This window comes from Hyperolius riggenbachi, chromosome 10, assembly GCF_040937935.1.
Source record: "Hyperolius riggenbachi isolate aHypRig1 chromosome 10, aHypRig1.pri, whole genome shotgun sequence".
NCBI lineage: Eukaryota > Metazoa > Chordata > Amphibia > Anura > Hyperoliidae > Hyperolius > Hyperolius riggenbachi.
This window is the reverse complement of record NC_090655.1, coordinates 71,386,590-71,410,038: the sequence shown is the minus strand read 5'-3', so window position 1 is coordinate 71,410,038 and position 23,449 is coordinate 71,386,590. Positions and strand designations below refer to the sequence as shown.

The window sequence follows — 23,449 nt, the reverse complement described above, 5'->3', positions numbered from 1 at the left end:
CAGTAATTTACCACGAGTAATATAGTAATGTAAACCTGTGAAGCATAAACATCCAATTTTATTGAGCATTGCCATAAATGTTCTGATAATTGTATTAAAAATTATATTGCCATTTCAATTTTTCAGCAATATAGTAACATAGTTTTAATAAGACGACATCCATCCACGTTTAACCAGAAGGAAAAAACAAACGTACTGCACCGCCACATATCCCAGTTGATCCAGGGGAAGGCGAGAAACCTTACAAGGCCTGTGTCTATTAGCCTTAAAAAGGGAAACATTTGAATCCGACTACATGTTGCATTCAAATATATCCCTTGATCAGTTCTCCCGGGAATTACAGCCGAGTAATTACAGCCGTGAATGCCCTTCAATGCAGAAAAATATCCAAGCCCTCTTTAAATGCAGATATAGAGTTTGCCATGGCTGCTTCCTGAGGTAAGATGTTCCAAATTTGACCCACTCTCACTGTGCAGGACCCATTTCTGAATAGATGGCAAACACTTTTTTCCTCCATACGCAGATCATGTCCCCATGTCCATTGTAAGACCCTAGGGATAAAAAGCTAATTTGCCAAGCTTTTGTATTGTCCTCTGATGTATTTACAAATGTTAATTGAGTCACCTCTCAGGGCCCTGAAAAACGAAAGAGTATTTTGCTTGTAGTTTTCATTTTTTTAAAAAGACACCTGCATTGACTTACATTAAAATTACAGCAAGATCACAATTTTTCCAAAAATGTGTGATCGTGGCAATTTTGCCTTGATTGGCCTTAAAGCTGCAGTAGCCAATTTATTAATAGTGAGCCTGGTCTTTAGGGGGGTTTAACACTGCAGTCCTCAAGTGGTTAAAAAACAAAAACGACCCACAAAATGCTCTTTGATGTGTCAGGTCACTTCTCAGTCACCTTTTCTCCAAACTAAATAAGCCCAGCTTGTCTAACTTTTCTTGGTGAGATTTTCCATCCCTCTGATTAGTTTAGATGCTCCTCTTTGTAGCCATTCTCGATGGTAGTGTCCTCCTATAGTGCATTGCTTAAAACTCTATCCCATACTTCAGATGTGGCATCACCAGTGATTTATACATGGGAGGTAGTATACTAGCATCTGAAGATTTTATTTCCCATTTAATTCATCCCAGTACTTTATTTGCTTTAGCTACCCCTGCTTGGCATTGTATATGGTTACTTAGTTATGAATTTACAAAACTTAGTATGGGCTGCCTAAAAATCTATCTTGCTGCATGAGTAATTTGCTGCACAAAGCAGTAACTGGTTACTCATTTTCCCACATACAGACTAATCTACAGACTGGCATAAAGACATGTGACAATCATTGTCAGGAACCCTGTGGATTACATGCACATTACAGATAGGTGTTTTCCATGCTTACATAAGGTTGTGCACTATTCTCCCCTACATTGCACAGAGTAGATTGATACAGATTTCCTTTTTCTCAGTAATTGTGGAATTCCACTTTAGGGTTAAAGTATCCAGGAAGGGCTTCTCCTGGATAAATTCAGCCTTATGCAGGTTCTTTTCATGCTGCTCAGACTTGCTGTGCATTAGTGTACTACTCATGACACATTATTGATGATTATCACAGCTATGAATCAGTGGTGTCACTGGGACTAAGTATTCAGGGGCCATGCTGTGAATACTTAGCAGCGGTGCCCTGATCCTTCTGTGGAACAAAATAGTTCCATTTTGAGATCTCTTATGTGCAGCCAGGCAGAAGGGGAAGCTGTGTGACCCTTCCACACAATGATGAGGTCTGTAAGGACAGGTTAAGAATGATGTGTTGTAAACTATCCTGGGCAGCATCAACCAAGTCTGTCAGATTAATCCCAATGTGCATGAAGTGGGAGGACACAAGTGAGCTAGAAGGCGAGTATGGTGTATTTTATTTACAGTTGCCAGAGCACTGAATACCAATGATTTTGGAGATATACTACATACTGTATTTTTGGACTATAAGACTCACTTTTTCTTCCCCAAATGTGAGGGGAAAAAGTCACTACATCTTGTAGTCCAAATGCAGGGATTTCCTGACTTGAACGCCTGCCAATACAAACCTCCAACCCACCGCAATGTCAAGGACCCCCTTTACTGTGTCCATGCAGAGGAGGACACAGGGGGACACAAAGGTGCATAGAGGACACATGGGTGACAGAGGAGGACACAGGGAGACACGAGGTGCATGAGGTACAATGGGGCCATAATCCACAAGATGCCCCTTCACCATGGACGCACCAGGTTTAGTATATTTTTTCCCCTTGGTTTTTGTCCTCTAAACCTAGGTGTGTCTTATGGCCAGGCGCATCTTATAGTCCGAAAAATGTGGTAATTATGTTTTGGTTTAAACACTACCTAGTTATCTTCAGGGCACCAGCCTAATTATATTTTGGGGCCAAACTTCCTATTTATGTTTTGAGGACACACGATCTATTGTGTTTGCAGAGTGCCCCTAGATATCCACCCAAAGTTATTTGGGTGTACATGCTGCCTAATTAGAATGATGCTTGAATGTTTGTAAACCTTTTAAAATGTTCTATATTTTCATATGAATGATAGTGATTTTAGTCTGTTACATAATGGGCGATGAACAGTGACATGCCGACACACGTGTGCACCCACCCGCACAATGCAACCTGCACCTGACACACACAACCCTCCCCCTTGTGCACACCTGTGTGTGTGTGTATATACACACACACACACACACACACACACACACACACACACACACACACACACACACACACACACACACACACACACACACACACACACACACACACACACACACACACACACACACACACACACACACACACACACACCTCGCACATAATGCTATACCTTCTTCTCCCGAAATGAACAAAGAATAGTAGTCGCCCATGCATAGTTAGGAAATAAAGGTAAAATTATGCGATTATCATGTAAACGAATCTATCCTGGTGGACTCGTTTGGGTGATAACTGGTGTTAGTCTGTATAAAACACAGTTATCGGAAGACAATAAACAATCTTCCATTAAACCCCCATCTGTGGCTAGTTACATACTTCCAGATCTCTAGTTTTGAGCCAGCGGTAACCAATCAAATTGGTAGACAGATGTTATGCCGTTCAAACATGCCATGTTGGTTGCAGACATCATTCATGGTATTATTATTAATTTATATAACATCAACATCGTCTAAGTCTGTAAGTTAAATAAATATATACACATAAACCAGTACTGGAACACACTGACATGTATGCAAGTACAAGCAGAGGTGCCTAATGAGAGTGGAGGTTGTATGTAGGATGTATAGGTTGTATAAAGTGTAAAGTGTGTTATCGTGAGAGTTTGGATCTTTAATTGTATTATTTTGTGTGCGATAGACAGTGGGAAGGGGAGTTGGGGGGGCCAAGTGAAGATAGAAAAGAGAATGGTCCCAAAGCCTGAGCCTTATAATACCCTTACAGAGAGGGGTCTTGGTGAGGAGTTTGTGTAGGCATGGCCCACACTGAAGGTCCTACCAGCATGGAAGGAGGATGTCCAGAAGAGAGGACTATTAATACCTGGAGAGAAGACCATTGGGAGAAGGAGAGGGCAATCCCACTGTCAGAAGCTGAAGAAGGATCAAGAAAATTATGTTTAGAGTAAAAGCCCTTAGATTTCGCAAGGAATAACTGGTAGGTTGCCCTTCAATCGGCTCTAGACTATTGTAGAGGTTAGATTGTGAGCTAGTTCGAGGCACATGGTCTTACAGCAGTGCTCCCACAACCTTTCAACTGTTCCCATTGATCTGCCAGGCGCTTGCAGGTGGCTGCAAGCCATCACTGGTGCCAGGGCTCCTTCATGCACAGAAGGTAGCAGCTGCCCGCTAGACAATGTATAAGGCAGCTTTCTATCGTGTGGTAACCGCACCATCAGTCAGCCGCTAACACACGTGTGGTCACAAACACTGGCATTAAGTTGCATAACCTAGCAACAGGATGGCATGCTTTCAAGCACGCGGTTCAGCCATCCACAAGAATGACCCCTTAGCAGCATATACTCTGTGAAATGCCACATACTATGTCAGTACTACATAAAGGCATAATAAATAGCCATTAAATGAAACCTTCCCTTTAATTAGGCTGAGCACACCCAGCAGGCCACAGTCCTCATTAACACCATCTTCACAAAGTAACTGGTGAGTCGTAAAGAAACGACCACACTGGCACATCGTCACAGTATATAATAAAACAAGTGAGAAAAGTCAGGGAACTCTGGCGTCTTTAGAAAAACAGTGGCCAGAGTGTCAAAATGATTCCCAGGGAATGTTCTCTAACTTCCATGCGTTTCTGTATTTTATGCTCCTCTGATCAGTGCATTTTCCATTAGCGTATGTGTTATCTTTTCTTGCTATAAGTTGTTATTTTGCATTTGCTGTTTGTGTCATTTTGTTGTGGCTATGCAGCTGCTGTTATCTTATCTTGTGTGGAGGAAGATGGATAGTGCTCCTCAGTGAGCGCTATACCTCTTATAAGGTGAACTGTCAAAACGCTCCTGACGTTAAAATAGACTAATCATACAAAAAGCTGAAGATATTTTATATAGAGAAAACAAAAATCTGACAAGCCTGCTGCTAAACAGACACACGCTTCAAGTGAAGGAAAGTTAGTTACGTTTCGCTTTATCTCATCTGTACTAGGGATATTCGTTCGGAAGCAGAATGCTGTTCTGAATGAATCGGATCAGAGCATGAATATCAAGCACAGCAGATCGCGGCAAGGAAGGTAAACTCACCCTTGACGCCGGCTCCATGTTCTGCCCTCCATGGTGCATTCCAGCTCTTCATACTTCCTCCTTCACAGCCGGAAGGAGGAAGTAGCTGGCTACACGCCTCCTCAAATGCGCTCTTGTTACTGAGAGCATTCTGCACATGCGCAGTTAATGTCTTTGCACAGAGTGCTCCTGTCCACAGGAGGATAATTGAACACTCAGGACAGAAAGTGGAGAGACAACCACCATATTAAGTCGCCTGTGAGTACTTTAGTAATAGCAGAGTGCTGAAAAGTTATTTGAAAGTGAACCCGAGAGTGATAAGGAGGCTGCCATATTTATTTCCTTTTAAGCAATACCAGTTGCCTGGCAATCCTGCTGATCCTCTGCCTCTAATACTTTTAGCCATAGACCCTGAACAAGCATGCAGCAGATCAGGTGTTTGACATTATTGTCAGATCTGACAAGATTAGCTACATGCTTGTTTCTGGTGTTATTCAGACACTTCTGCAGCCAAACAGACCAGCAGGGCTGCCAGGCAACTGGTATTGTTTAAAAGGAAACAAATATGGCAGCCTCCATATCACTCTGACCTCAGGTTCACTTTAAACAGAAGATGAAAAATGATCTCCTAGGAGAAAACTTGGAAGAAAAAGTAAATTGTCTAAATGCTAAGTAAGGGCCCGTTCGCACTGCACGCGTTTCCATATGCGTTTTGGAAACGCGTGCGGGGGGGCCGACACGCAGGACATCAGACATTGCATAGAGTGCAATGTCTGATGTTCACACAGCATGCGTTTCGGACCTGTGCGGTCCGGGAACGCATGCTGCACGCAGATTTTACAAAAACGCACGGCTGTCCCATTCACTTTTCAGTGATGGGATCAGCCACGCAACGCATACGAACGCGGATGGCGTGCGTTCATATGCGTTGCGGTCCGCATGCGTTGCGGTCCGCACTTTGTAGTCTGAACGGGTCCTAAGAGAGCTATGTTCTAATCATGTGCACCTGGGGGCCTTATTCAAAGGTTTTCCCAATACACGAGACATCTAGTTTGGTGTGCAAACAGTATTTATTTTTTTTTTTGATGCTACAAAAATGTACATTCTGTGACTGTGGCCATAGTTATGTCTGCAGGAAGTTGCTACATGCTGGTCACAAAATCCATTATCAACAGTCAGTGAATTTCTCACCCAGTTTCAGCAGCTATCTGTAGGCATCATCATGTGACCACAGCCCAGATAAAACAAAACAAAGGCTTTTAGCTTTAAAAAACAAAAAAAATTATAATTTTACAATTCTGTATAGTTACTGCAACAAGGTAGACCTGCAGGAATGGTTATTGAGTGTCACAGCCTAGGCTCATACCCTGTGTAGGAAGCTGTGATTACCAGATTGCTGGAGGTTTTCACTAGTTCCAGAGCGAATGAGCTACTGGCCATTGTTCTGTTCAGTTGTGACATGCCCAGAAAGTCTGTCCTCCTTGTTTGCATTCTTCCGTTTATTTGTGGAAACAAGTGTTGGTTCCCCTGAAATGTTTGTCCTGTTTCCATCCAGGATTTTAAAGTGCCAATTTCAATATAATACAGGAATATAACTGAATGCTATGGAAAACTAGCACACGTTCTTCCCACACAGTGGACTCTGGTCTTAAAGGGACTCTGTAACAAAAATGTCATTGTGTTTTCTACCATCCTACAGGTTCCTAAACCTATTATAATGTGCTCTGGCTTACTGCAGCACTTTCTACCATCATTATCTCTGTAATAAATCAGCTTATCTTTCCCCTGTCAGACTTGTCATCCTGTGTCTGGAAGGCTGCCAACTCTTCAGTGTGATCTGCTATGCATGCCCCCTCTATGCACACTCCCCTGTGTGTGTGTGTTATTTACATTAGCCAGCTTCTCTCTGCTCTCTTATCTATTACAAGCTGGATAAATCCTCTGTTCACATACTGATGAGTCACAGACTGCAGAATTACAGACAACCGGGCAGAGCTGTCTGCAAGAGTAAACAAACAATCAGCTTGTAACTCTTCAGTGAAATGCAGGGGGAAAGATGCACACAAATGATCTCTTGAGATTCAAAAGGAAGGGTGTATACAGCCTGCTTGTGTATGGATGTATTTTCTATGTGTGGACATACAGTACATCAACCTACTTCCTGTTTTGGTGGCCATTTTGTTTGTTTACAAACAGACTTTTTAGAACTGTTTTTGACTACTTTTAATGCGGCGGGGAGCGGCTAAATTGTGTCAGAGGGTAATAGAAGATGTCCCCTAACACACTGGTATGTTTACTTTTGTGCGATTTTAACAATACAGATTCTCTTTAAAGTACACCCGAGGTGAAAATTAACTAATGAAATAAGCAATTGTATCTATCCTCCTTCTCCTAAAAATGACTTAAGATATTCCACAGTTTTATTTTATATTCAAATCTACTTTTTTAAAAAGAATCTGTAACAACATTTTCATCCTTATTTCTGCTATCCTATAAGTTCATATACCTGTTCTAAGGGCTCGTTTCCACTGTGCGGAATCGCCTGGATTCCACCGCGGACGAAATTGCATGCGGATGCGTTTCCGCATGCTGTTTTCCCTGCGATTTCGAATGCGATTTCGCATGGCTAAGAAGCAGGTGAGTTTAACCATGTCACTGCCTGTGTAAATTTCCATAACATTACATGCGAAATCGCACGCAAAATCGCGGGGAAAACCGCATGACAAAGCCGCATGCGATTTCCCTATTAAAAGCATTGCGAGCGATTCGCCCGCATTCCAGCCGCACGCAAAATCTGACGGCTCTGCCGTGCAGATTTCCCCCGCACACCAAAACGCACCCGCATGACGCACAAGTGGAAACAATCCCATCCACTTGTATTGCCTATAGTGGAAACGAGCCCTAATGTGCTCTGTCTAACTGCAGCCTTTCCTATTTGCACAGTGGCTGTGTTATCTCTGTTATATGATCTAATCTTCTCTCCACTGTCGGCTGAGGCTGGAATGTGTGGAATGTGCTGCACTGCTTGTCATTGGCAGAAACTATACACACCCTCTCCAGGCCCCTGCACACTCTGTATGACTCACACATTGAGCTTACTCTCAGTGTATCACTTGCTCTGTCTTTTGTTTGTAAACACTGGATACAAATGGCAATTACAAGCCAGGATTGCAGCAGGGAGTGGCAGAAACAGCACAGAGGGGCCCAGGAGAACATAATGAATAGAATGGTATGCTTTTTATTGTAAGAATTTTAGAGTAAAGATTCTCTTTAAGTTGTTACTGTTTTATTGTTTTTGCTCAATGACACATTCATTGAAGTATCATTCGGGTAAGAGAGAGCAAAACAAGGAGAATGCTGGCACTTCTGCAGTGGCTTAATTTATTGTAGCAAAAGTCGGTATCAAAAAGCTCATAACTGTGCAAAATTGCATAAAAAAGTTGGTACACATACCAGAGTGAGTGAGGAGGCGCTGTGGATGATGGTGGGTGCTGGGTACAGAATGCCTGACGGCTGTTTCGCGCACAACTGCGCTTCTACGGAGGCAGTTCCTTAGTCCCTTCCTTAGTCACAGCCTCCGTAGAAGCGCAGTGGTGCGCGAAACAGCTGTCAGGCATTCTGTACCCAGCACCCACTATCATCCTCAGCACCTCCTCACTCACTCTGGTATGTGTACCAACTTTTTTAGGAACAGGTAGGTAGGTATATGCAGTGATGGGTATTACAATGTGCACCTGTCACACACCGACAGGTACCGGACAGGCACAGTGACACTGCGTGCGCTCACGTAGGTGGGTGCACTGACTGAAGTGAACAACAGGTAGGTATATGCAGTAATGGATATTACAATATGCAGCTGCCTGTCACACACACAGGTAGTCACTGAATGTGCTGGGCCTGGCAGTGGCACACACAGTAGGAATTACCAAGGCTGTCTATGCAACACAAGAGTCAGTGGGACAGAAAAAAAAAACATCACAAGAACAAGATTAGCTCTCAAAAGAGCTGTTGAGGGGTGTATTTTTAGCAATAAGAATCAGGAAGGAGCAAGCTAAGAAGCCTAACTGTAGCCTAACTAAGCTTTCCCTTCTCTAATTAATGCAGGCACACAAGTGAGTCCAAAGCCTGACACTGCCTGCCTTTTATAAGGGGGGAGTGGCCCCAGGAGGGAGTGTAGCCTGATTGGCTACAATGTGCCTGCTGACTGATGTAGAGGGCCAAAGTTGACCCTCACGATGCACTATGGGGGCGAACTGAACTTCCAGAAAAGTTTGCGGTTCTCCGTGAATGCGAACCACGGATGTTCGCTGGCGAACCATTTGGGCCATCTCTAAGCACAAGCAACTGCAGGAATTTGAAAGCAGAGCTGTAGACTTGGAATATGAATGCTTCACATTGCTGGTATCCATCATTTTACTTCCTATTTCCTTTCTGTCATTTTGTCTACTTCTGTAAAGCAACTGCCAAGTCAAAATCCTGGTCAGTGTAAACTTACTTCGCCGAATAAATCCAGATTCTGAAACGGAAGCTCTGTGTGGCTGGACTCTCGTAAAACCTCATTCTGGGATTTGAGTCACATACTAGCCCAAATGTCGTAGCGTTTAATCCATTGGCAGATGCATTGCCCTGAAGTCATGGTGTGTCTGCATCTACAAGAGCTTCGTCACACAGGTGTAATTTCCTGGCAGTTTTAGTATCAGATCTCAGACCAGCTTGGACTTCATAACGCTGTCATCCGCACAAACACTGTCTTAAAATGGAGAGGGTTGATTTAGAGTGTTGCAGGTGCTGCCAGATGCTTCTGGGCTTAGTTTATAGAATAAATGAGGGGCCTAATTTGTACTAGGATCTGGACCAGAAAATGCTGGCAGGTGTAACCTAAATATATGGGGTTCATTACGACCCTGTGTACTAATTACAGCAAAATAAACACAGCGGTGCAAATCTGTTACGCAAGAATTTTGGACATCTCCTGAAATTTAATCAAAAGCCATCGAGAAGGCACGATGTAACAGCAGACAAACATATTGATCTCGCGTAGCATAACTGGCATATTCGCGGGTTGATTAGACAGACGTTACATGAGCAGACATGAAAATAGGCACAATAGATCTACGGCGCTCTTTAAATAGCGTGATTTCTATGTAAGTGTCTATTTTAGGAACACATCAACAAACTAATGAAATAGTAATTTCAAGGTCTTTTTTCTTTTACTAAAAGTAAATTATTCAATGCCCTTTTTGAAAGAAGAATTAATAGTATTATTATGTTTCATTTCCAGATAATTTTTTTCCCCCGTAATGGGGATTTACAAGGAGGAGTGCTTACCCATTTGCTTTCACGGTTAATTGCTTTCTCTTTTCCCAAGAAACAATTGCTTAGGATTTTCTTTTTGGCACTAGGAAGCGAAATTTAGCGAGCCTGAATAGTTATGTAACTCTTGCTATATTTAATCTGTCATACGCAGTACAGGAAATGATTTAGTAATTGCAGCCAAGCCAATTATAGGAGTTGATTTTAATACGTTATTCATTTATGCCTCAAATCTATATGTATATAACATGATTAACTCCTTTGAGAGGCCAGTGATGCCTCACTTATCAATACACTACAGGACAGCGGAGATCACGATAGACTTAATACTTGTTGCTATATTTAGTTGAGTAGCACAGAGGCGGTAATTACTGTCATAAGCTTCTATAAAGTGTCGCCTCCTCACCGCTGTCGTATTAGATGCTACAGCTTGTGTAGCATATCTGCTGCTGCTGTACATAATTAGGTTTCCATCCGTTGCTTTTATTGTTCTCTTTATACATCTATGACATGATAATTTGATCCTAAACAAAACTGCTGGATTTTAATGTAAAAAAAAAAAAAAAAGCAAGAGGTCATAAGACTAATAATACATTGAACTGGTTATTAATAACAGTGCTGGTTATATTGCTTTAGAAAGGACTTGTCTGATATTCTTAAGAAACCGGGATTCACTGGTTTAGGGAGATATTTGTATAGCCTTTTCCTGTTCTGTAGCTCATAGCTGGACCTCTTTTGGAGGGACAGTCACTCTTTGGAAACCCAGCCCCTCTTTCCTCCTCAGTTCTTCCTTATATGTCCCTCTGTTGTACAGATCTGTGAAAATATATGTATTGTTCTACTTAAAAATGTGCTCTAAACTTTATTCCTACGCGCCCACAATAGTTACTGCCGCCAGTCGTTAGCCGGGAGATCAAAATGGGAACTCCATTCCCATTCATTGATCTGAGTCCTCGTGTGAGTGATTGCAGCAGTCGATCAGATTCACAAAAAACGATAATTACACAACTTCCTTTTTGCGTAGTAACACTATGCATAGGGAAGTTATGCGCGAGGACATCTTATGGCCAAATAGTAAAATTACATCTACACATTTCCCGCAGAGATACCGTCCGCCATGACTGTCAGGGCTGCACACCAGTCAGCAGCATCCATGTCAGGAGTCTCTCTCCTCCGAATCGCCATGGGATCACTTCTTGTTCAAGCCTTAGCCTACCCTCAGCCTGGTCAGCTGCCAAGTCTCAATAGCAGTGACTGGTGGCAGAAGACTGCTGCATGTATGCAGCTTGTATTGTTTGAGGACACATAAGGATAGAAGGGGACACAGGGGCTACGCGGTTCTCGAACGGGTATGTGCATTTGCATTGCGAAGTGGGGGAGCGCACATGTCGTATGTTGTATTTGGGCCATAAGACAAAAAAATACTTTTCTCTCCCACTCTTGGGGGATAAAAAGTGTGTCTTATGGTCCGAAAAATACGGTGTGTGTGTTTTTTAAGTGAGTTTCATTAGTGGGATTTTATCCCAGTGGGATTTACATTTTTGTGGTATGTATACTAGAATTTTCCATCTATAGCTGGGAGTAGAATCTACTGACATGTATTGTAACACAGAGGCGCTAGGTTGAGACATAGACACTTGTTGCTGTATACACCATCCCCTATTGCCTGATGAAGCGGGGCCACACCTGTGAAACGCGTTGCCATGACACTTTGGAGTCTGTATATATAAATAAGTTTGCTTGTTTTTGTGTCTGCTTGCAGGGGGTCAGTCCACCACTGCCTCGCCCGTTTTTTTTTTTTTTTTTTAGCTTTTTTTATCCTTTTGGCGCCTCTGTTCATTTCCACAATGTATTGTACACTCTCCCTAAACAAAAATACTGGGAAAAACCTATACCAACTGATACAATTTGCTGAGGCTTGCCTGGGCTGGAAATTGAATGTGATCCTTAATGGATTTATTAACAGCCATCTGCTATTAGAGGCAATGGTTTGCAGCTGTCGTGGTTTACATTCAATTATCGTGATGATTCCTGTAATTTTGAGAATAAGCAGTTGTGCATATGGCAAACAATCTTTTTTTTTTTTAATTTCAGTGCATTAAAAAAATCTACTGTAAGGAAACGCACACTGTAATGCAATTACTATGTTTGCCAATTTTTACTCACTTTTTGCCTGTGTGTTTCTGTGCAATTTTTATATTTATCTAAAGGTGCCCATTAACAGTACAATTCTTTCATCAGATATCTTTTAACATGATTTTTATGATCAAATTGTACAGAAAACTGTGCAGTGTGTGTCGAAAATTGATGTAAAATGATTCTTTGGCTGATTGAAACAGAAATTGTAATAGATCCCAATGTTGGATTTTCTGATCTAATTGGAAAAGAGAAAATACCCAATACACCTGTTTATGGGGATAATCGATAAATACATGCCGATTACTTTTGATCGTAAAAATTGCACATTTTTTTATTTTTTTATTTTTTTTTTACATCTTGTCCTTAACCCTTTCCCAACTGAGGGCTTTTACCCCTTGACCACCAAAGCAATTTTCACCTTTCAGCACTCCTTCCATTCATTCATCTATAACTTTATTATTACTTATCGCAATGAAATGAACTATATCTTGTTTTTTTCGCCACCAATTAGGCTTTCTTTAGGTGGGACATTATGCCAAGAATTATTTTATTCTAACTGTGTTTTAATGGGAAAATAGGAAAAAAATGTGGGAAAAAATTATTTTACAGTTTTCGGCCTTTATAGTTTTCAAATAATGTATGCTACTGTAATTAAAACCCATGAAATGTATTTGCCCATTTGTCCCGGTTATAAAACCATTTAAATAATGTCCCTATCACAATGTTTGGCGGCAATATTTTAATTGGAAATAAAGGTGCATTTTTTTCAGTTTTGCGTCCATCCCTAATTACAAGCCCATAGTTTATAAAGTAACAGTGTTATACCCTCTTGACATAAATATTTAAAAAGTTCAGTCCCTAAGGTGACTATTTATGTATTTTTTTTAATTGTCATTTTTTAATTTATTTTTTTAATTACAAAAAAAAAATTGGGAAGTGTGGGAGGTAAGGAGTTAATTTTTAGTGTAAAACTAATTTATTTGTATGTAAAAAATGCTTTAGGGTGTAGTTTTACTATTTGGCCACAAGATGGCAACAGTAACTTTTTGTTTAATGCGACCTGCAAGCGTCCTTCCGGACGCTTGCAGAAAGTACTAGGAGGCTGAGAAAGTTTTTTTTTTCACAATGATCGCGCTGCTTAGCGGATAAGCAGCGGATCATTGCGGGGCTTAGATCAACGAACAGGAATGGATTTTCCCGTTCATTGATCTCCGGGGCGAGCGGCGGGTGGCGTGTTTATGAGCAGGAGTGCGCGCTAGAGTGAGCGGGAGCGCGGGCAGCGGCGGGAGCGCGGAAAGTACGGATTTCTCCGTCCCTGGGGGTTAAAGGATGGAAAAAGGGACGGAGAAATTCGTACGCGTGGGGGTAAAGTGGTTGAAGGGAACCTGAAGCGAGTAAAATTATTTAAAATAAACACGGAATAGCTGCAAATGAATATTACATACTTATTTCACTGTCAGTTCCTCTCAGAAGCTCACCATTTTCTTCTTACAGTGATCCCTCCCAGTTCTGATAATATTTTGTCAGAACTGAAATATACCAGTTGCTGTCAGTTATATATCAACAGCTGTCAGTTACAACTGAATGTGCAAGGTAATGTCCATGTTTCCCTATGGCTCAAGTGGGCAATATTACAGTTAACAGTGTGCTGACCAGGAAGCTGTTATGGGGTAATGGCCATTTTTAAAATTGAGGATGGAGAATTCCATTGATCACAGTGGACAAATGGGATGCAAGAGAGAAAAAAGAGATTGAGGAGTAGACTACGCAGGAGGTAAGTATGACCTGTGTATGGTTATTTTGACATTTTATTTTCAGTTCAGGTTCTCTTTAAATTTATCCGAGGTGTATGTATGCATGCAGGAGTCTGCCTCTGCATCTTGTTGCTTCTTTTATACTTGTGTGATGTTTTTTTTTATTTATTTTACTAACCAAAAGGAAAACATCTTATTCAGCTTAACTATTCTGTTTTGTTTTTAGTGTTCATTGTCAGATTTTGGAAATGTGATGCGAAAAAAAAGGAAATTAATATTTCTGCTGGTTTCCATTGTGTGATGCCAAAAGTGACATCACTTCTGCCCTTTTCATTTTTTTTTCAACCAAGTTCAGTGCCAATGTTGCTTACCTACTGCCACAGCTTACTGTTCCTCCAACACCAAACATCACCTAAATAACAGGCTTACAGTACTGTGGGAACTCTTAAAAAAACCATGAGCAGGAAAGGGAGGGATTCAATTAGTTTCTGGTCAGTCATAATGTCTTATCTTTTTCAAAATATTAATCCTTTTGTTATTTGCATGCTGAGATAAGCTTGTTGCTGTAGCAAAACAAAAAAAAAAAAACACAATTTAGTTGGTATTGCAGAGACCCTGCTGTTTAGGACTCCTCCCCCCCCCCCCCCAAAAAAAAAAAAAACAGGGAACATATAAGGACATATTTTAGGAAAAAGGGGGTTTACATATATTTTGGGGCTCTAATTGTTTTTTGGGGGTTTTTTTGAATGTTACAACCCTCTTCAACCCACGTGCAATAGCTAAAAAAATACAGCAGGTAGAGCATTTGCATTTTAGGAAAATTGCATCATATGCCAGTGTATATATAAAAAAAATCTCCTATAAATGTCTAAAAACATGTTATACAGATGGGAAATGCTCTAAGTGGAGCATATTTCTTTTTTTTTTTTCTCAGACACATTTCATGGTCACAGAGACCATTCCTCAGAGGATAGACAGATACACAATGGTGGGGAAAAAGGCAACAAATTATTTCACTCAGGACTTTAGCTATATATATTTTAGTAGCCTATTGTAAAGTAATCTTAATAGGAATGAACATCAGAGCCAGTGGGGAGCTTGTATTGATGGAATTGGACACTGTGAATTAAAGGAGTGATAAACCAAATCCCCTTAGAAAATCTAGGGATGCACAGAAAAATAAGTCTTGCTTAATAGAATGCCTAAGCATTATGGAGCTACAAATGTTGTTTGATTTTCAGATTTAAAGGGACCTGACTCTTCCTGGACCTCCACGCTCTGTGTCATCACGCCGCATGCTCGGTTTAGTGGTAGGAAAACGCACATGCGCATACCTTTCACGCCAGCCACCGTGATGACACAGAGCATGGAGATCCAGGAAGAGTCACCCTGCCCGGGTGTTGCCGGTAACGGAAGCCGCCGGAGGGACACGGATAGGAGCAAGGACGCCGGGGGACCTCGTGGCCTACGGTGGGCTGGAGGAGGCCCAAGGTAAGTGACATTTTTTTATTTTAGCTACAGCTCAGGTCCCTTTAAAGTACTAAATGCAGTGGTTGTGTATGTACATTATACATCGCAAACTATGGTTATACCATTTACCTCTAATTAACGCAAACCTAAATAAAAAAAAAAAAACCGTATGAGATAATGAATTGTATATGTAGTACGGATAATGAATAGAACATGAGTAGCAAAGAAAAGAGTCTCATATATTTAATTTCAGTTATATAGCTTCTTTTTTTTTTTTTTTTTTTTTTATAATATTGCATCAAACTATAACAGTTGCAGTTTAGAATACACACTCTCTTTTAAGCTATAAAACAAAGCAGAAAGAATGACCCTTTGAACTTTCCTGCAGTAAAATCTTAAGCTGTCTCCCAGGGCCCTTTTCCACCAGACGCGTTGTTATGCGGAAACCGCTCCGCATCGCAACACAAGGAAACTGCAACCAATTCACATCAATGGAGTAGTTTCAAGGATGGTAGTCAGCCAAATTCGCTACGCTGGAACTACGCGTAGTTTTACGTAATTACGCTTCACCAAACTACGGCTTCGAAATCAAATATTCGCTTTGTATGCATTTCGTAGACTACGCGTTAAAATATGCAATTATGTGTAGTGCGAAGCGTAGTGTATGCGGACGCTTATGCCATTATGCGGAAAAATTTACGCATTAATTCCTCTGCAAACGCTTATACCAGGAACTCTTCTATGCGTACATTCTCCTTTCCAATGCGTAATTTTGTAAGCATACATTCGTACGCGGAAAAATAGACGCGAATAAGGCATTTGTAGTTTACTTAGCAATACACATGTGAGCTACGCGTAGGGGGCGTAAACTACACGTAACGGTACTTCACTATGCGTAAAATTGTAAGCGTAGTTTTGAAACTTCACCTACGAACTACGATACGTAGATGCGAACTACGATGCGTAAATTCACAGTGGTGTAGTTTCTGCTCATCCCTGAGTAGTTTCCATTGACGCAAATTTACCTACGTGACCCAGCGCGATGAGTGGGAAATCATGGATAGCACGCTGCAGTTTTTCACAGCACGTATCCGAGTCCCCGAAGGAGCCGACGGGAAGCCGCATGACGCTGCTTCCGGTTGTACGGATGGCAAGCGGAAGTACCTGCGGGGGGATGCGAGGTAATCACCTCGCATCCTTTTCGCTAGTGGAAATGGGTCCTCACTGGTTTTTGGCTGTTTAAGTGCTTCAGAAAATAGGACTGTATTTGGCCTAGTGGGGTGAAATAGCTTAGAGAAGCTCTTTTGCATAGATAACTGATTTTTTTTTTTTTAACTCTCCCTGCACTGGAAAACAATATAAGACTCTTTTCTTTGCTATTATTCTATTTCTTAACTGTACTACACATACAATTTATTATCTCATGAGTTTGTTTGTTTCAGGTTTGCTTTAACCACTTCACTACTGTGGGGTTTTTCCCCTTCTGCATCAGAGCAGTTTTCACATTTCAGTGCACCTTCCATTAATTCGCCAATAACTTTATTACTATTTATCACAGCGAAACAATCTATATTTTGTTTTGTTTTTTTACCACCAATTAGGCTTTCTTTGGGTGGTAAATTTTGCTAAGAATTATTTTATTCTAAATGCATTTTAATGGGAAAAATAAGAAAAACAATTATTTCACAGTTTTCGGGCTATTATAGTTTTAAAATAATACATGCTTCCATAAGGAAAACCCTACACATTTTATTTGGCTATTTGTTTTTTTTATTGTCTTTGTTTATGCAGAGGTTTTATTTGGGTAACTATGGCAGAGTGTGTGTGTGTGTGTGGGGGGGGGGGGGGGGGGGTAATTTTAACTGAATGTGTATGTCTTTTTATTATAATGTATGTAAGTGTAATTTTACTATTTGGCCACAAGATGTCCTTGCGCATTATCTTCCTGTGCATACTGTTAGTACGCTAACAGGAAGAAATAAAATGCATTTATGTGTTAATTTGTTAATTTAGTTATTACAATGACCACAGGCATCTCATTGATGCCGCCGACCATTGACACGGGAACTTTTATCAATGAATAGGAACGCATTTATTGATCTCCCCACTAACGGGCGGCAACAAGAGAACGCGTGCGGGCACACGTGGCGACTATTCTCTCCAATATCTACGTACCTGGGCAGGAACTGAAGGCCTGTGGGACGTAGATATACCGTCTGTAACCACATAAGTGGTTAAGCCTCCGGAGGGGAAAACATATTAGGCTTTTATGGAAAACGTGTGTGCTTTATGAGCTCACCAGTGATTAGACTTGAGAAAAATGTATATATTCTGAAAAAGGAAAATTAGAACAAAAACATGACTCACAAAAGATATATACTATTAGCATGTTTTCCTGAGCACATAGAAGCCACCAGCTACTACCAGATGTTGAAAATAAGTAACAAGAAATCCTGCTCCTTGCTGCTAATAGTTTACTCATGCAACAAGCTGGTAAGCTAGATTCCATGCTTCTAAGCTTCAGTGTAAGCTTAGAGTCCTTTTCCACTATCTGGGTCATGATCTGAAAATCCGATTGCACAGGCTTTTAACCACTTGAGGACCACAGTCTTTTCGCCCCTTAAGGACCAGAGCCTTTTTCTCCATTCAGACCACTGCAGCTTTCACGGTTTATTGCTCGCTCATACAACCTACCACCTAAATGAATTTTACCTCCTTTTCTTGTCACTAATACAGCTTTCTTTTGGTGCTATTTGATTGCTGCTGCGAGTTTTACTTTTTATTATATTCATCAAAAAAGACATGAATTTTGTCAAAAAAATGACTTTTTTAACTTTCTGTGCTGACATTTTTCAAATAAAGTAAAATTTCCTATACATTTGAGCGTGAAAATTATTCTGCTACATGTCTTTGATAAAAAAAAAACATTCAGTGTATATTTATTGGATTTGGTAAAAGTTATAGCGTTTACAAACTATGGTGCCAAAAGTGAATTTTCCCATTTTCAAGCATCGCTGACTTTTCTGCGCACCTGTCCGGTTTCATGAGTTGCTAAAATTCCAGGATAGTACAAATACCCCCCAAATGACCCCATTTTGGAAAGAAGACACCCTAAAGTATTCAGTGAGAGGCATGGTGAGTTCATAGAAGATTTTATTTTTTGTCACAAGTTAGCGGAAAATGACACTTTGTGACAAAAAAAAAAAAAAAGTTTCCATTTCTTCTAACTTGCGACAAAAAAAAAATGAAATCTGCCACGGACTCACTATGCTCCTCTCTGAATACCTTGAAGTGTCTACTTTCCAAAATAGGGTAATTTGTGGGGTGTGTTCACTGTCCTGGCATTTTTGGGGGTGCCTAATTGTAAGCACCCCTGTAAAGCCTAAAGATGCTCATTGGACTTTTGGCCCCTTAGCGCAGTTAGGCTGCAAAAAAGTGCCACACATGTGGTATTGCCGTACTCAGGAGAAGTATTATAATGTGTTTTGGGGTGTATTTTTACACATACCCATGCTGGGTGGGAGAAATATCTCTGTAAATGACAATTTTTTTAATTTTTTTTTACACACAATTGTCTATTTATAGAAATATTTCTCCCACTCAGCATGGGTATGTGGAAAAATACACCCCAAAACACATTATACTACTTCTCCTGAGTACGGCGATACCACATGTGTGGCACTTTTTTGCACCCTAACTGCGCTAAGGGGCCCAAAGTCCAATGAGTACCTTTAGGATTTCACAGGTCATTTTGAGACATTTGGTTTCAAGACTACTCCTCACGGTTTAGGGCCCCTAAAATGCCAGGACAGTATAGGAACCCCACAAATTACCGCATTTTAGAAAGAAGACACCCCAAGGTATTCCGTTAGGAGTATGGTGAGTTCATAGAAGATTTTTTTTGTCACAAGTTGGCGGAAAATGACACTTTGTGAAAAAAAAAACAATACATATCAATTTCCGCTAACTTGTGACAAAAAATAAAATCTTCTATGAACTCATCATACACCTAACATAATACCTTGGGGTGTCTTCTTTCTAAAATGGGGTCACTTGTGGGGTTCCTATACTGCCCTGGCATTTTAGGGGCCCTAAACCGTGAGGAGTAGTCTTGAACCCAAATGTCTCAAAATGACCTGTGAAATCCTAAAGGTACTCATTGGACTTTGGGCCCCTTAGCACAGTTAGGCTGCAAAAAAAGTGTCACACATGTGGTATCACCGTACTCAGAAGAAGTAGTATAATGTGTTTTGTGGTGTATTTTTACATATAACCATGCTGGGTGGGAGAAATATCTCTGTAAATGACACATTTTTGATTTTTTTTTACACACAATTGTCCATTTACAGAGAGATTTCTCCCACCCAGCATGGGTATGTGTAAAAATACACCACAAAACACATTATACTACTTCTCCTGAGTATGGTGATACCACATGTGTGACACTTTTTTGCAGCCTAGGTGCGCTAAGGGGCCCAACGTCCTATTCACAGGTCATTTTGAGGCATTTGTTTTCTAGACTACTCCTCACGGTTTAGGGCCCCTAAAATGCCAGGGCAGTATAGGAACCCCACAAGTGACCCCATTTTAGAAAAAAGACACCCCAAGGTATTCTGTTAGGAGTATGGTGAGTTCATAGAAGATTTTATTTTTTGTCACAAGTTAGTGAAAAATGACACTTTGTGAAAAAAACAATAAAAATCAAATTTCCGCTAACTTTTGACAAAAAATAAAATCTTCTATGAACTCATCATACACCTAACAGAATACCTTGGGGTGTCTTCTTTCTAAAATGGGGTCACTTGTGGGGTTCCTATACTGCCCTGGCATTTTACGGGCCCAAAACTGTGAGTAGTCTGGAAACCACATTTCTCAAAATGACTGTTCAGGGGTATAAGCATCTGCAAATTTTGATGACAGGTGGTCTATGAGGGGGCAAATTTTGTGGAACCGGTCATAAGCAGGGTGGCCTCTTAGATGACAGGATGTATTGGGCCTGATCTGATGGATAGGAGTGCTAGGGGGGTGACAGGAGGTGATTGATGGGTGTCTCAGGGGGCGGTTAGAGGGGAAAATAGATGCAATTAATGCACTGGGGAGGTGATCGGAAGGGGGTCTGAGGGGGATCTGAGGGTTTGGCCGAGTGATCAGGAGCCCACACGGGGCACATTAGGGCCTGATCTGATGGGTAGGTGTGCTAGGGGGTGACAGGAGGTGATTGATGGGTGTCTCAAGGTGTGATTAGTGGGGGGAAATAAATGCAAGCAATGCACTGGCGAGGTGATCAGGGCTGGGGTCTGAGGGCGTTCTGAGGTGTGGGCGGGTGATTGGGTGCCCTAGGGGCAGATTAGGGTCTAATCTGATGGGTAACAGTGACAGGTGGTGATAGGGGGTGATTGATGGGTAATTAGTGGGTGTTTAGAGGAGAGAAGAGATGTAAACACTGCACTTGGGAGGTGATCTGATGTCGGACCTGCAGGCGATCTATTGGTGTGGGTGGGTGATCAGATTGCCCGCAAGGGGCAGGTTAGGGGCTGATTGATGGGTGGCAGTGACAGGGGGTGATTGATGGGTGATTGACAGGTGATCAGTGGGTTATTACAGGGAATAACAGATGTAAATATTGCACTGGCGAATTGATAAGGGGGGGTCTGAGGGCAATCTGAGCGTGTGGGCGGGTGATTGGGTGCCCGCAAGGGGCAGGTTAGGGGCTGATTGATGGGTGGCAGTGACAGGGGGTGATTGACGGGTGATTGACAGGTGATCAGGGGGGATAGATGCATACAGTACACAGGGGGGGGGGGCCTGGGGACAATCTGAGGGGTGGGGGGTGATCAGGAGGGAGTAGGGGGCACATTAGGGACTAAAAAAAAATAGCGTTGACAGATAGTGACAGGGAGTGATTAATGGGTGATTAGGGGGGTGACTGGGTGCAAACAGTGGTCTGGGGGGTGGGTAGGAGGGGGTCTGAGGGGTGCTGTGGGCGATCAGGGGGCAGGGGGGGGGAAATCCGTGTGCTTGGGTGCAGACTAGGGTGGCTGCAGCCTGCCCTGGTGGTCCCTCGGACACTGGGACCACCAGGGCAGGAGGCAGCCAGTATAATAGGCTTTGTATACATTACAAAGCCAATTATACATTGTTTCAGCGGCGATCCGGGTGCTAGTAACCCGCCGGCGCTTCCGAACGGCCGGCGGGTTACAGCGAACGGTGGGCGGAGCCAGTCCCCGGCGGCTGATCGCGTCACGAATGACGCGATCGCCGCATAGCCACTCCCGCAGCCGCCCCCGCCGATGGGCGTATTGCGGTCGTTTGGGCCCGGACTTTGCCGCCGCCCATCGGCTGGGGGCGGTCCTTAAGTGGTTAAGCCCTGTTCACATCATAAATCGCAAGCGTGAGGGCTTGCATTTTGCATTTTTGTGCACAATTTTTTTTTAGCACCTCCCCGCACTTACTGCGCGTTAGCGATTTTTTTGTAAAGCACTTTTCTAAGTGCTTTTGCAGAGCAATTAGTTTGAATTCTTTCACCTAGAAATTAATAAATACAATGTATTTATTCATCAAAGCGCTGGGGAAATCACTATACAAATCGCTTTTTCAAGCGCTTTGCGATTTCCCTATACCTTCCATGGAGGCACCCCCCCCCCCCCCCCCGAAAATGGTACAGGCAGTGCTTTGCTGAACGGATCGGAATCGAACCACTCAGATGTAAACACTCCCATAGGGAATCATTGCACAAGCGCTTTTAGGGCGTTTTTAAAAACTGCCAGTGCTTAAAAAAAACACCCAAAAACACTTTAGGTGTGAAGAAGCCCTTACAGCATTTGGGGAATTATAGTGGCATCATGATAAACAATTTACCGCTAATCATGGTGCTACTGTTCCACTGTGGCAATGGTGTGTAATGCAATGTTTACCTAAGCACAATCGCACTGCCTTCTGCAGCTTTCCTGGGATTGTGCTTATGTAGTAGTCTATGAGAGCACAGGACAATTGCTGCATAGCAAGTGCAGCACTATACAATTTTCATGCAATTGCCCTATGTGGCATGAAGCCCCGCCCCTTCTCTCGAAAAACGCATTCATGCCACACAACTATGATCGCACTAAAAACCACAACGCATGAGAAATCACGATTACAAAGAGGTACTGTGCTGTTGGTATTTGCAGTGGAAAAGGGGTTCTTATAGTCAGTTTCGCAATTCTATAGCAGACTGCAAATTAAAGTGAAGGGACTATTTTAATAACTGTCAATTAAAAGTACCTGAGATGAATCAAAAGTAAAGATCCAGGTGTCGGAGGAGGGCGGCGAGGAGGCAGAGGAGGACGGCAAGGGACCGATCAGGCCGAAAGGGGCTGGAGGAAGCCCCAGGTGTGTATGCATTTGGCCTTTTGATTCATATCAGGTTTCCTTTAAGGCTGGTTTCACAGTGGGACGTTACAGGCGCACGTTAGAGCAGCCTGTAACGCACCCCAACGCACAGCAAGGAAAAATCAATGGGCTGTTCACAGTGCCCGCGTTGCATTACATTGTAACGCAGCACGTCCTGATAACGTACTGCATGCAGTACTTTACACGCGGCTAAGCCGCGTTAGACGGTTTGCACATGCTCAGTAGGGTTTTTTCTTTTCATTTTATGGGCGGAGAGGAGGCAGGAAGAGGCCGCTACGTAGCCAGGCACATGGCTACTTATTATTCACTGCACTTGCAGTGTTTACATCCTGGAGCGGCCACGGATTGGCTGGCGGGACCACGTGATGCGGAGAGCTCCGCTCACGTGGTCTCCGCAGTTCCTCCGACAGAGCAGGTGCACCAAGAGCTGCTTGTAACTGGCTCTTGGTAGCGTCCTGCTCCAACACCACCAGGCGCTGCGTTAGGGGCACGTTATGCGACCTTAACGTCCCCTCTAACGCAACGTCCTGGTGTGAAATAGGCCTTAAGCAGTGCTCCCCAACCCTGTCCTCAAGGCCCACCAACAGTGCATGTTTTGTGGAATTCCACAGAGGTAGTTAATCAGCTCT

General features: G+C 42.3%; 1 protein-coding gene across 3 annotated transcripts in view; it reads left to right on the top strand.

Moving 5' to 3' along the window:
- Nucleotides 1-23,449, top strand: part of LOC137533983 (solute carrier family 22 member 15-like) — a 538,432-nt gene that overhangs the window by 511,030 nt on the left and 3,953 nt on the right. For 2 of the 3 annotated variants that reach the window (XR_011024265.1, XR_011024264.1), the window contains one exon: nt 4,682-4,766. The exons of the other annotated variant lie outside the window; for it this stretch is intronic. The gene's annotated coding sequence lies outside the window, so the exon portion shown is untranslated. The remainder of the gene's footprint in view (nt 1-4,681; nt 4,767-23,449) is intronic. 3 annotated transcript variants of the gene reach the window in all.